The sequence below is a fragment of the Microcebus murinus genome, chromosome 4, assembly GCF_040939455.1.
Source record: "Microcebus murinus isolate Inina chromosome 4, M.murinus_Inina_mat1.0, whole genome shotgun sequence".
Taxonomy (NCBI): domain Eukaryota; kingdom Metazoa; phylum Chordata; class Mammalia; order Primates; family Cheirogaleidae; genus Microcebus; species Microcebus murinus.
Window position 1 is genome coordinate 67,755,846 of NC_134107.1, and position 12,799 is coordinate 67,768,644.

Here is a 12,799-nt window from a genome sequence, read left to right on the forward strand (position 1 = left end):
TTTGACAGGGAGAAAATATCAATGGCCCAAGTTTGACTGTAAATAAAGAAGAGAAAGAGCTATGTAACCTATGGAAGATGTGAAGCCACAAAATAAGGCCAGAAATTTAGGAATTAATCTACAATATGATCACAAATTTAATACTTGGCTTTATGTGTTTCCCAAATTTAATATTTTGACCAGGTTATATGGTCAAAATTTGTTGTAATATGTTACAATATTTTCCTTTTTGTTTATATTACAGAGCTATGTATTTCCTTGAAGTACTATATTTTCCTTACAGTGCTTGTTTAGCTAATACTATTTAATTATAATACTAACTAAATTTAGATTCTGCAGACTAAAGGTTCTATTGTAGAATCATTTTGTTGATGGAATGTGGAGCCCAGGTAGTTAGAAAGAAACTAGGTGGTAGAAAATCAATGCTCAAGGTTGCGTGGGAATAGTGAGCATTGTCTTTGGATCAGGAGAAAAAGACCTGGTTTACATCCCAGCTCTGCCACTTACTAGGTGGAAAAATTATTTCCTTCTTGTCTGAGTCTGTTTTTCATAGTCTCAATATGAGGTGCCCATTTCCCTGACTTCACCTGCTGATTTATTGGAAGAACACAGCTGAGTGCCTGGTGTGTCATGTATATGTAATCCATGCTGGCTCCTTTACTTTCTTCAAGGTAAGAGATAAGTGTGAGTCCTAGGGTAGCTGCCAATAATATTCATTCTTTTAGGCCCCCTTCTCAATCTAAATCAAGCAACTCCTCATCAAGAAAGAATCTTTCTGAGAGGAGAAAAAAATGTTCTCAAATCAGAGTGCCTAGAACCAAATTTTGCAAAATAATTTTTATTTAGAAACAAGACTGCTCTATTAAGCCACAAACCACACTCTAAAATTCACTTGTCAACACATCCTGGCAATTAAATAATAAAAAAAATAAAATAAAATAAAATAAAATAAAATAAAATTCACTTAACCTCAGCCAGCTTTCTGGCTAACTAATCCGGGCAGACTTTTAAATCATATTGGCTGGAAGATGAACATAGTGTTTCATTACAATCATTAAAATTACCACCCTGGTGTTGGCAATATTCTTTAGGCTGCCCAGGATGCTTAGTGGCTGAGCGGTAAGTCAGAAGTTTAATTTAGCTTTCTGAGCAGCTGCAGGTTTTGTTTTTAACAAAGAACTTCAGGTTATATAACTGTCTTGGCTTCTGCTTCCAAAGGTGAACCTTGACTCTCCAAATTAACTGTTGATACAGGTCTTAGGAAGCAGAGGTTGATGTGCCTGGAAGCTATCTCCCCCAAATCATTTAGAAGGTAACAATGACACCTGACCTCCCTAGGCAATTGGCAGAAGAAGGCAGGAGAAAGAAGGTTCTGAGCATAAGTAGCTAGTTGTTGAAATGACAGATACAGCCTCTAAAATCAGGCTAGGCTTTCTTTTCCCAACCCCTTTCTAGCTTTACCCTACTGCTACCCATACATACTCTACTGGATTGGTCTGTTTCCCCCTTACCAATCACTGTTGTGAATGGGCATTTTTTGGAGGGTTTTAGAGAAAGGTATTAAACACAGAGGAAAATATAACATGATGAAAATGGAGCTTCTGGGAGAACATGAAAACAAATGAGAAAGGAATATGAGGTGAGTACACTGTCCTGAACTGTTCCATTTAACCCATGTGAAATCAGGATTGAATTAACCTTGGCCTGCAAGGTACTTCCTATTCACTCAAGGAGAAGACACATAAAATAGGTAATTTAAGTATAAGTTAGTAAGTGCTAAGATGGGCAATTCTTAGGAAGACATAGCAGGGGTATTGGAGGAGAGAAGGGGATAATCAAAGACTAATTAACAACAATAAACAGTTCATATAACATGCTTCTATTTGCAGATGTGGGTGGCATAATCAAAGCTTATAACTGGTACAAGGACAGTCATGTAGTTAGTACAACATGGAAGACATTCAGGGTTTAGTTTTGTATTTAAATTTTCTGACTCCAAATCCTGAGTATTTTTCCAGGCGTGACAAGAAGATGAAGGCATGTAGAATGGATTAATACCAATATACTCCGGGGAAAAAAACCTAAATGTAATATAGCAATATAACATGCTAATGACTATCATTTATAATACTAATAAACATAACTATTTTTTTGTGGAACACTAACTGTATGCTAAGGACTGCACTAAACACTTATCATGGACTATCTCATTTATTCTAACAACTGCTTTTGACAAATGCGATTCCTGATGCTTAAGTTAGGCGACATGCCTAAGGCCCCACACAACCAGAGCATGAGCATGGCTGACTATAAAACCAGAGCCTCGGCCGGGCGCTGTGGCTCACGCCTGTAATCCTAGCTCTTGGGAGGCCGAGGCGGGCGGATTGCTCAAGGTCAGGAGTTCAAAACCAGCCTGAGCAAGAGCGAGACCCCGTCTCTACTATAAATAGAAAAGAAATTAATTGGCCAACTGATATATATATAAAAATTAGCCGGGCATGGTGGCGCATGCCTGTAGTCCCAGCTACTCGGGAGGCTGAGGCAGGAGGATGGCTTGAGCCCAGGAGTTTGAGGTTGCTGTGAGCTAGGCTGACGCCACGGCACTCACTCTAGCCTAGGCAACAAAGCAAGACTCTGTCTCAAAAAAAAAACAAAAAAAAAAAACCAGAGCCTCTACAGTCACCAACTCCCTTACTGAACTGTGCATTCAAAGTCAGGTATGCATACTTTCTTGTCTTGTACACACATGGAGAACCACATAAAGATGACAACTCAGCAAAGGCCAACATGTCACTGATTAGCTGTTTAAAGGGACGTCACATGGTACAGTGTCTGTAGATGCTATGACCACTCTGGTCAGTGAAGGCACTGCACTGCTCAAGGTTAGTCAGATAACCAGTCTCCCAGGGTTTCTCCTTATTTAGATGCCTCTGTGGCATCGCTTGCTGCAAAAGGAGGTCTTCCCGGGTAACAGGATGACGTCTGTCTGTGACTTGACGTCAAGTGAGTCATTGGACTATCACCATGCAGCAGGCACCTTGGTGCACATCAAGTTCACCCTGTAGGAGCCTTGCAAGTTTCCTGGTGAATTTTATATTTATTCTGAAGTAATTTACACGTGGTACCCTGGGCTGACTAATATCTATGTGCAACCAAGATAAGTACCCAGCTAGCCAGCTCTTGCAGTTGTGAAGAAAATTGTAGGCAGAAATACATAATTGGACACTAAGATGAAGGTCACCGTGAAAATGCCATGTCTAGACTAAGAGCACGGGTGTTTTCATTGCCTGCCTTTGCATTAGAGTTTACAGGGAGCCTTGCTAATCAATGTGTGCTCCTGGGGAAAAAGCAGCAACAGCTGTAGCCCACCTACAAGCTTGTTAGAATTATTTCAGAAGCCTTGATATAGAATGCATGCATTTTTACTTTAAAGAATTTATTGTTTAGTAAATATGTGTTTAATTGCAAACCTAATTAACATATAAAAAGGAAAAGATAATTGAATATACTAGATTTATCATACTAATTACATAACACTTTCACTTGTTTTTACACTTTAATCCTTTAAACAGCTTTTAAAATCTTATCTGTCTTCTTACTGATAAGGAAATTGTCCAAAGAAGGTAAATAGATCTAGGAAAGAATTTAAGCCTAGGCATTCAAGCTCTAGATCCCAAAATTTTCCCTCCAAGTCACACTACATCATTAAATGATTACAGAATCTGGTTGCTTTAACTTGGAATAGTCAGAAAAGGCAGGACTTGAACTAGATGTGAAGAATGTAGTAGAGAAACATCAGGAACACAAATACTTTGAGAAAGGCATGAGAAAGTATTTTTCAGAAGGCAGAAGAAAATATTTAGACGTGGGTTTCATGTCCCCATATGAGCAGCAGGAAGAAAGAATGAAATGATGATAGAAACCAGATCACGGAAGGCCTGAAAACTAGGCCAGAGGGTTGGGCTATTTGGTAACTCATGGAAAGAGTGGCATAAGGAATATATTTTTATAAGATAAATTATTTCAGTTTTGTTCATTAATCTTTTATTGTAGATTTTAATATGCAATGAAAATATGCTTTTAAAATGAGAGATGACTAAATTCCAAAAAAACATTTTAGAAAACTCTCTCTACACTACTGCACTGTGGCAATTGCACCATCTGTAATTCTGCACCTGCTTTGTCAACGATTGGCTGTATCCCAGGAGACCTGACTTCACTGTTTTCTGACTGAGGAATACAGTATTTGCCAGAGCACTTGAGAATGTGCAAGGATGAAGAGAGCATTGGCTAGGAACACAGATGTCTTTTGAGCAGAGCACTGGTGGGTGATTCATCTCTAGAGTATCAAGAGTGTGTAGTAAGTAAAGTTGCCAGAGTGGACCTGACAATATACTATTAGGTCAATGTTGTGCAAGTGGGGCATGTTTCTCTACTAAGGGTCGCATAAACGAAACAACTCTATTTATTTCTAAGCAATTTCTTAACATAACAGAAATTGTTGAATGTTGTTTAAGAACAGAAAATACAAGTGTAACTATAAATTCTAAAATATATCAGTTTAATATTATGCAAAGATTAAGGAAAAGAGAAGAGGAATAAGAAGAAAAAAAAGGAAAATTGAGGAAGAAGAGAAGAGACTAAAATGTAGGCAGATGCAGAGGAAATGGGGAGAAAAGATAAAAAAGGAGGTAGAGGAAAAGAAGGCATGGTGAGGAGACAGTTTATTGAGGGTTAGCAAACTTTTTTATATGCAATGTCTACTTTGATAATGATCTAACTCTAAGTGGCAGATATTATACCCATTTTCATAGATAAGGAAACTAATACTACTAGAGATTAATTTGTCTAAGGTCACATTGATGGTAAATGGTTGAGCTGGAATCAAACATTCAACTCATTCAAACCCAAGAGGTATCTAAGTGAATATTAGTCAGAAGCCATACCAGGTTACTTAACCTCTCTAATATTAACGTCTGTTTCTTCATTTGAACAATGAGGTAGTACTTGTAAAGCTGCTGGATACAGTAAGCTCAACAAGTAATAGGTATCATTATAGGAGCCTTTAGGAAAGGATCAGTTCACTTACTGCTGATAATTACAATTCTAGCTCCTTCCCTCTGGTTCTAAGTATAAGGATCAAAAACTATCAGGAATCCTTGGTGTTTTGGCAAGGAACCCTCAAATTCACCAGGCAGCAAACATTCATATGCCGAATCAAGAATATCTCCTATATATTAATATATGTCCTACTAAGTGGTAAATGTATATAGGTTGCACTGTGAAAAATTAATACAGTATGTATTAAGCACAATACATTAAGTTTAAGTGTTATATCTATCAACAGAACCTAAAAATACAACCACTCTCAGGCAGTTAAAAAGGGGAGTCCTTGTATTCAAAAAGCCTGGGGACAACCATGAGTGTCATCCTTATAGTAATCCACACTGAAGAGAGAAGGCAGCCAGCTGAGGACTACATCTGACCTCTCCACCTCTTAAACCAGTGATCTCTGTCCCCCCCTGTCTTCTTCATGATTGTCCCTCTGTTCACGCCAGACAGATGCGATATTTTTCTAATGGCAGAATTGATCTTGTCTCTTTCCTGCTCGAAACCATTTAACTGGACTTGCTACCTTCAGACTAAAAATCAACTCCAACTGTGCATAATGATCCTTCTATGATTTGGGTCCTCCCTACCAATCCAGATTCTACCAGATACTTGTCTGAACTCCTGCCTATTGAACTACTTTCACTTGCTAGGACAGGCTTAAAACCTCTTTCTTGCTGTCCTACTTTTCTTCCTACTCTTTGTTCTCCTTTCCATGCTTTAGGGCTAACTTCTTAATATTTCACATCTAAGCTTTGACATTTCTTCTTCAAGAAGGTTTCTTTGCTCATCTCACCAAGCTGAGTTAAGGGATCCTCTCCTAGCAGCCAACAGACCCCCATAGCACCGATGACATTGGATTCTAAGCTCTGTGAGGATGGAGACCAGGTCTGATTCCTCCTCCAATGTCTAGCACTATGGCGGGCACATAACACAGCAGGTACTCAATAAAGATGTGCTGAGTGTGTTTTAAAACTTCATGAGTGTCCTATCTCCCAAGGTCGGAGAGCACAGTTTTTTGTTTTTGTTTTTTTTTTTGGTTTATTTGAATCCTCTACAGAAGAAAACCACACATCAATAAATCTATAGTCAGAACTTCAAGCACAGAGACAAGAGAATGAAGAGAGCAGAGCCACTAAAACAGACTACAAGGAGCCCTGGCAGCAAGTGCTGGGGTTTCAGCCAGGTCTCTTACCCTCAGGCCCTGGCTCTTCCTACCTAGCCAGTGGGATTAATATTAGTTTCTCAGTTTTCATTTTAACATGGTCTTCAGGGTTCTACAGTAAGTTTTATAAGGAGCTGGTGATACAAATCAATTAGATATACTGTGTTTTACATGGGATTTATATGATACCTCTGGTTGGGGGCATACGAACTGCTCTAAGACCTCTCCAATTGCTCTTCAAAATATATCTCAAAAAGAATTAGGTCTCTATCACAGATTATACTCATTTTAAAGATAGAAACCTGAAGATCAAGAGGTCAAGGGATGATTTTCTTTTGTGCACATAGCAGGTTTCAGAAAAAGGATGTTTTCTTTCTGTAATTCTACTTCTTCCCTTTTGCTCCATCATACAGACTTCTCTCACATCATTCATTGTTAATGATTTAATGTGTTTAGTTTTTTATAAACACACTAAAGCATTAACAGTGCTTCTACTAGATTTTTAAGCTCCTTGAAGGGAGGGTCTAGGTCTTACTTTTCTTTTTATCCTTAACTTAGAACTCAAAATTGTATATGCATGCAAGAAATGTTACTGAAATGTTTGCCCAACTCTTCTAAATGCTCTGAGAACCATGTTCTAAGGCTTACTGTCAGAGAAGCATCCCTGTTTTGTGATTTACTGAAGAGAACTCTCAGCTTCAAAAGAAATAAATGTTTTGTAGTACCCTCCACTTCTTCCCTCTCTTTTTTTTCCCCTATTACCTATTCATCTGTTACTAGAAGTTAGCTTTCCTCTCTTGATTTTACCAATCATACACTTCACTTAAACTCCTTTAACAAAATGGAGCTCTTATTTTTTCAAGGAAGTTCAGGGTGCCTCTCAACATTAAAAAGTCCTAAATTCTTTTTTGAAGATACAGAGGACATGACTTGCTCATAGCTAGCTCCCCAAAACACCACCACCAATACAAATTGAAAAGCAATCCTCTGCAATTTTAAATTTAAATTTTAACTCATCTAGTCTAGATGATTTAAATTTTTGCTTTTCACCTTAATAGCAGAGGACCCACTTAGATATATTTTTCAAATAAGCAAGGACTCCTAGATGTTAATCCTAATGCAAATCTGTGTGGAGATTAATGAGTTACTGCCAAATCTTAAAAGTGGCTGCTAGAGAAAGAGGAGCAGCTGAAGGTTTTGTAGGGACTTAGTCACATGGTCCAATAGTAGCAGTTGGAAAAGGCGTAGCGAGGGGAAAACAAAAATAAAAACAAAAGCAACTGTTCAATTAGTCCAGATGGAGGAAAACAGCCCATAAGCTAATTGATTATAGCTATCAAGACAGCTGATTACAGTGTCTGCCTGTAAAAACATGGGGCGGGGGGAACACAAAAATACCCATGGCCCTGTTTGGCTGCCTTTCTTTGGTAGAATACCCTCCAAATGGATGATGCAATGCAGTTCAGCCCCTCTTTGGTAAGAAACAGAATGAATCCAGTGATGTGATCATGTCATGGGAGATCTGGTCCGCTGACACAGAAAGTCAGGCAGCCTTGCTGACTGTGGTTTGGAATGCCTTAGGAGCCAGGTGCTATGTCACATTACTGTGTGTAAAGGCAGAGCCTTTGGGATATATCTTTTCTCTGCCCAGTGACTTACAAATGATGACACTCTTAGGCCTGCTGTTTCAGTGTTAAAGGAACCATCCCTGTCCAGGAGTTTCTTTGGGAGTAAAGATGGGTTTACCCTCAAACCTACTTCCCCACTCCCTCCAATGGCCCATTATGCTCAGGGGGTTACAAAAACAATCACAGTATATGCTTTTGGGAGAACAGGTAGATCATAAACATAAATTAAAATGCAATAGGGTAAATTCTTTGATAGTGCTATAGGGCATGGAGGAAAGTGGAACTCACTCTGCTGTGGGCAACTGGGGGTAGAGAAGTCTTCTTAGAGCAGGTCTTAGAACTAGGGTTTTAAGGTCATTAAGGGTTTGCTCTCTATATATAGAACACCTAGCACAAGATCTAGCAAAGATTAAATTTTCAAATAAAAAACTTTTGTTATTTATGAAAGTAATATTATTATGATGAATTGGAATAAGGATGTGTAGGCAGGGGAACAATGTAGATGAAGGTGTTAAGAAATATCCCATGCTCTGGAAACAAGAAACAGTCTTTGTGGCTGTTGTTTCTCATTTTAGGGAGGTAACTCTGTTGGCAGAGTGGAGAGTGGATTGAGAGGTTGAGAAGGAGGTGAAGTCAGGGAGCCCAGTTAGGTAGCTGTTATAAAAGGTTTAGTCAAGATGAACGGGATTACTCTCTAAGAAGACCATAGTGAGGAAAATGTAGTCCTAAGGTAAAAATAATTGAGAGCAACCAGGTTGTAACACAACTGCAGGGCCAGCTTGCATCTCCCAGGCCAGGTCAATCTCCAAACAAGTGAGGGTCACATTCACATTCAGACAACTGAAGCTGGGACGAGTTTTGGTCTTAGACTCTGGCACCTACAGACACAAGAGCAGCAGTTCTCAGCCCTGCCTATACCTGCCCTGGGAAACATTTTTTAAATGTAGATAGATGCCTTGGCTTTACTCCAAACCTAATGAATCAGAATCTTTGGGAAGACCTATACTTTTTAAATGCCCTCCAGAGCCATGGCCCACACAGATCAGAAATAATAGTGAGACTCTTATTCAGTGTCTTTCTCAAAAAGTCTCCAAAAGTATGCACATGGTTGTGGGGACACATTGTAATGGATGTGAAACAAGAGACCTAAGAACCCGGGGGAGACATCACTGTTAGCGGAAGAGCAAGGGGCCCTGCCACTGTGTGACTTGAGTGTCTTGACCTTGAAAGCTTTGAAAATGCCTTTGAACACACCCAAAGGAGGTGTTCAAGGGAATTTGGAAGGCTGACTCTACAAAGGAACAATATAATGAAGATTCTTTTTTTTTTTTTTTTGAGACAGAGTCTCACTTGGGTAGCCTGAGCTAGAGTGCCCTGACATCAGCCTAGCTCACAGCAACCTCAAACTGCTGGGCTCAAGCAATCCTTCTGCCTCAGCCTCCCGAGTAGCTGAAACTACAGGCATACGCCACCATGCCTGGCTAATTTTTTATATATATTTTTAGTTGGCCAATTAATTTCCTTCTATTTTTAGTACAGCCGAGGTCTTGCTCTTGCTCAGGCTGGTTTCGAACTCCAGACATTGAGCGATCCACCTGCCTCGGCCTCCCAGAGTGCTAGGATTACAGGTGTGAGCCACCGCGCCAGCCTATAATGCATTTTCTTAATCATCAAATGCCAGTCCATAGGAGACAGGAGAAAACACAGGTCTTAGCCTTGGTCTCCCACAAATTGAATGGTAACTTCCATCAAGTTCCCCCTGTAGATTACACTCTGACTCTATAACCAGAACTCTGCACACTGTGGTCAAGACAATCTTAGTGAAAAGAATGACATCTACTCAAACTATGCCTAAGTAACTGAAATCATTTGTTTCCCAAGCTCTTACTCTACCCAAGGTACTACTCCAACTGCACCGCATTCTTTATCTTGTTCAAGGCTCTCAGAAACCCTGGGAACTAAATATTGCAACCTGCAGATGGAGAAATGAGGTTCTGAAAGCCTCTGAGGCTCAGTCAAGACTAAGCACAATAACCTGGGAAAGCTCACAGAGCTAGGAAGTGACGGATCCCACCCTGAACCCCTATCTGACAAAGCCAGTGCTGGTAATCACCACACTGAAACTGGTTACATGTCTCCAGAATTCATAGCGCGTCTTGGAATATAAATTCATTGAGATCAAAGACTAAATAATGTTTAGGACAATCTTTGAGTCTCTCCTGCAGCCCTCCTCAACTTTTTTTCTTTTTTTTTAAATTACCAGATTTTAGAATAGTGACAGAAGAGGGTCAGGGAGGTTTCTCTAACTCAAGACCTCTCCTGCTCCTGCTGCCCATTGGGTCTGAATATCCCTGGTGAAGGCATTGATCAACAGTCCTCCTCTGCCAAATACTGATTCCTCTCACAGAGGAAGAAAATGACCTACCCTGGGGGCCTGACAGTTTTTTGAGCATCTGTAGCTGTTTCTGTTGATCAGATTAATTCTTTTCAGAGGTGGAGAGCTGGGCACTGAGGAAGGGAGGATTTTGGTAAGAAAGGAAGTATCTGGGCCTTTAGCATGTGAAACATGAGTCTCAGAGGCCAATGACTTGTTCAAAGCCAGATTTTAACAGACATGTTTTAACCAGCTATATTGGACATCTTATATGGGCAGGAAGAGAAGGAGGACAGCTGTGGGTACAACTATAAGGAGACTGAGGCTGCAAAACAGATCCATGTGAATCTACAAGTTCATTCATTTAATTTATTCACCCAACAGACACATTATGGAGTAACTACAGGCATTTTGTGATTTGCATGGTTCCAATATGCATGAATTTCCATTATAATGGTTTAATTAAGTAGTTCCAGTACTCCAACAACACAATTCAAACTTGTGTTTGAAGTTATGCAATAACATATATACTGATAACATATATGCAATAACATATATACTGAAGTATATATGTTATTGCATAAAGTCCAAACTTGCTATTAGCTCCTTGGTTCACAAATTACTACATAATAACACATGCATCATCATCAGTGACACATGTCAGATATTTCAAGTCTGTCAGGGATTGGTCACTGTGTTTCTCAGTTCACACACAGATGGCGTTTCCACATGACGTAAACCCACATGACATTTTTAAAAAATGGATAGTTGAAAGAGGAACTCTGTCAACAATGATGAAAGTGCAGCAAGAAAATAAAAAGTGATAATGCTGTCAGTGAAATTCAAATGGGACAATGAATTATAAAAGATCTAGCTGACCATGGAATCTTGACAGTGCCACACTTTGAGAAATTCTAGATATGCAGCCAGCGAAACTTAGCACAGGCAAACTTATGAATATAAACAAGGGAAGTGGTTGGCATGAAACGAATGAAGATGTCTCAGAGGCAACGATAACTGGCAATAAACTTGACATTAAAGAACTCTTGTAGATATCACATAAGACTAAAAGTGAAAAGGATAAAGGTTGAAAGCTGATTAGGAAAGAGTATGCCAATTCACCAATGCGTATAAAAGATGTTTGCTCAGTATTATAAATTACATGAGTGACAAAAAGAAAAGCACTGTTAAAACCACTCGTTTTTACGAAGAAATAAAACATTCTAATTCTTAATGTTTCTAATATTTTAAATAACAGTGTTCTACACAAATATTATTTTACTATTTTTTCCCTCTACATTTATAACCAAGAAAAAGAGAGTTTTAATGTGACAAAAAACTGGAAAGTTCATGGGTGAATCATAATTTTTCCCATTATTACGATGTCATTTTTATGGTCTCATGCGATCATGCAAAGTAAGGACTGCCTGTGTTGAATGCCAAGCATCAGAAGACACAGTCCCTGCCCCGATGGCGGTCTTACATCAACAAATTAATTCTAAAACTCGATGATGAATTGTTTTATGTTTAATGGGGGTGCTAGTCTAGCTCAGAGGACCCATAAAGGCTTTGGAGAAGTTGTGGAAGTAAATTTGGCAGGAGGATCTGCGGAGATTAAGTAGTCCAAATCTGAGGAGAACGCAAATCTCTCCAGCCCAGCAAGTTTACTTCCTCACCCCAGGGGCAGGGTGAGGAGTACTCTGTGCTGGTTTTTAAACTGGCTGCCAACTGCTCTGTTGTAATGCCAGATACATATTAGTTGCCATCAGAATGCATTCAAAAATAATACAGAAACTAGAAATGCTAACGAGTGTCGCCCTTAGCCAACTCGTGTGAATACACTCTCTTAAAACCAGTATAAAGTTTTTAGATGCAAATTTCTATGTCATGGAAATGCAAAGTCTCATCAGGGGTTGTAACAATATATTCTCTTAAGAAAAAGTCATAGGAGCATATGAAATGACATATGTGGCTTTATGAGCTGGCTATAATTTTTAAGTCAAAAATGTATATTATGTTGGATTGTTTTTCTATCATAAAACATGTTTACATTTTTTATTTATGGCTCCTACCAAGGCAGCTATGTGACATGCATGTGGATTTACTTAGGAACATAGCTATTAAGAGGAGGAAGTTTCCTTAGGATTCATTTCATCCAACTTCTCATTAAAAAAAACAAAACAACAAACGAGGTGAATTTAGTCCAGGAAGGCCTCCTACCTAGCCCCACAGCCAGAATCCTGCCTTGTAATAACAGCTGACATTTAAGGAGTATTACTCTGTGCTGGGCACAATGCTGAGGGTTTTACCTATGAAGCATTATCTTTTCTGGTCCTCAAAAATCCACACAATAATTACTACCACTATTATCATTTTATATATATGGAAACAGGCTTATGTTATTCAGCTAACAATGAGAGAGCTAGGATTTGAACTCAAGCAGAATAATTTGAGCTGACATTCTTAACTACTAAGCTATGATAATTAATAAATTACCTTTTCTAGTTACTTAACCATATGGCC

At 39.0% G+C, this 12,799-nt stretch overlaps 1 protein-coding gene across 22 annotated transcripts in view; it reads right to left on the minus strand.

The window, feature by feature from the left end:
- DLG2 (discs large MAGUK scaffold protein 2) overlaps positions 1-12,799 on the minus strand; it is a 1,870,454-nt gene that overhangs the window by 227,627 nt on the left and 1,630,028 nt on the right. The window lies entirely within an intron of this gene.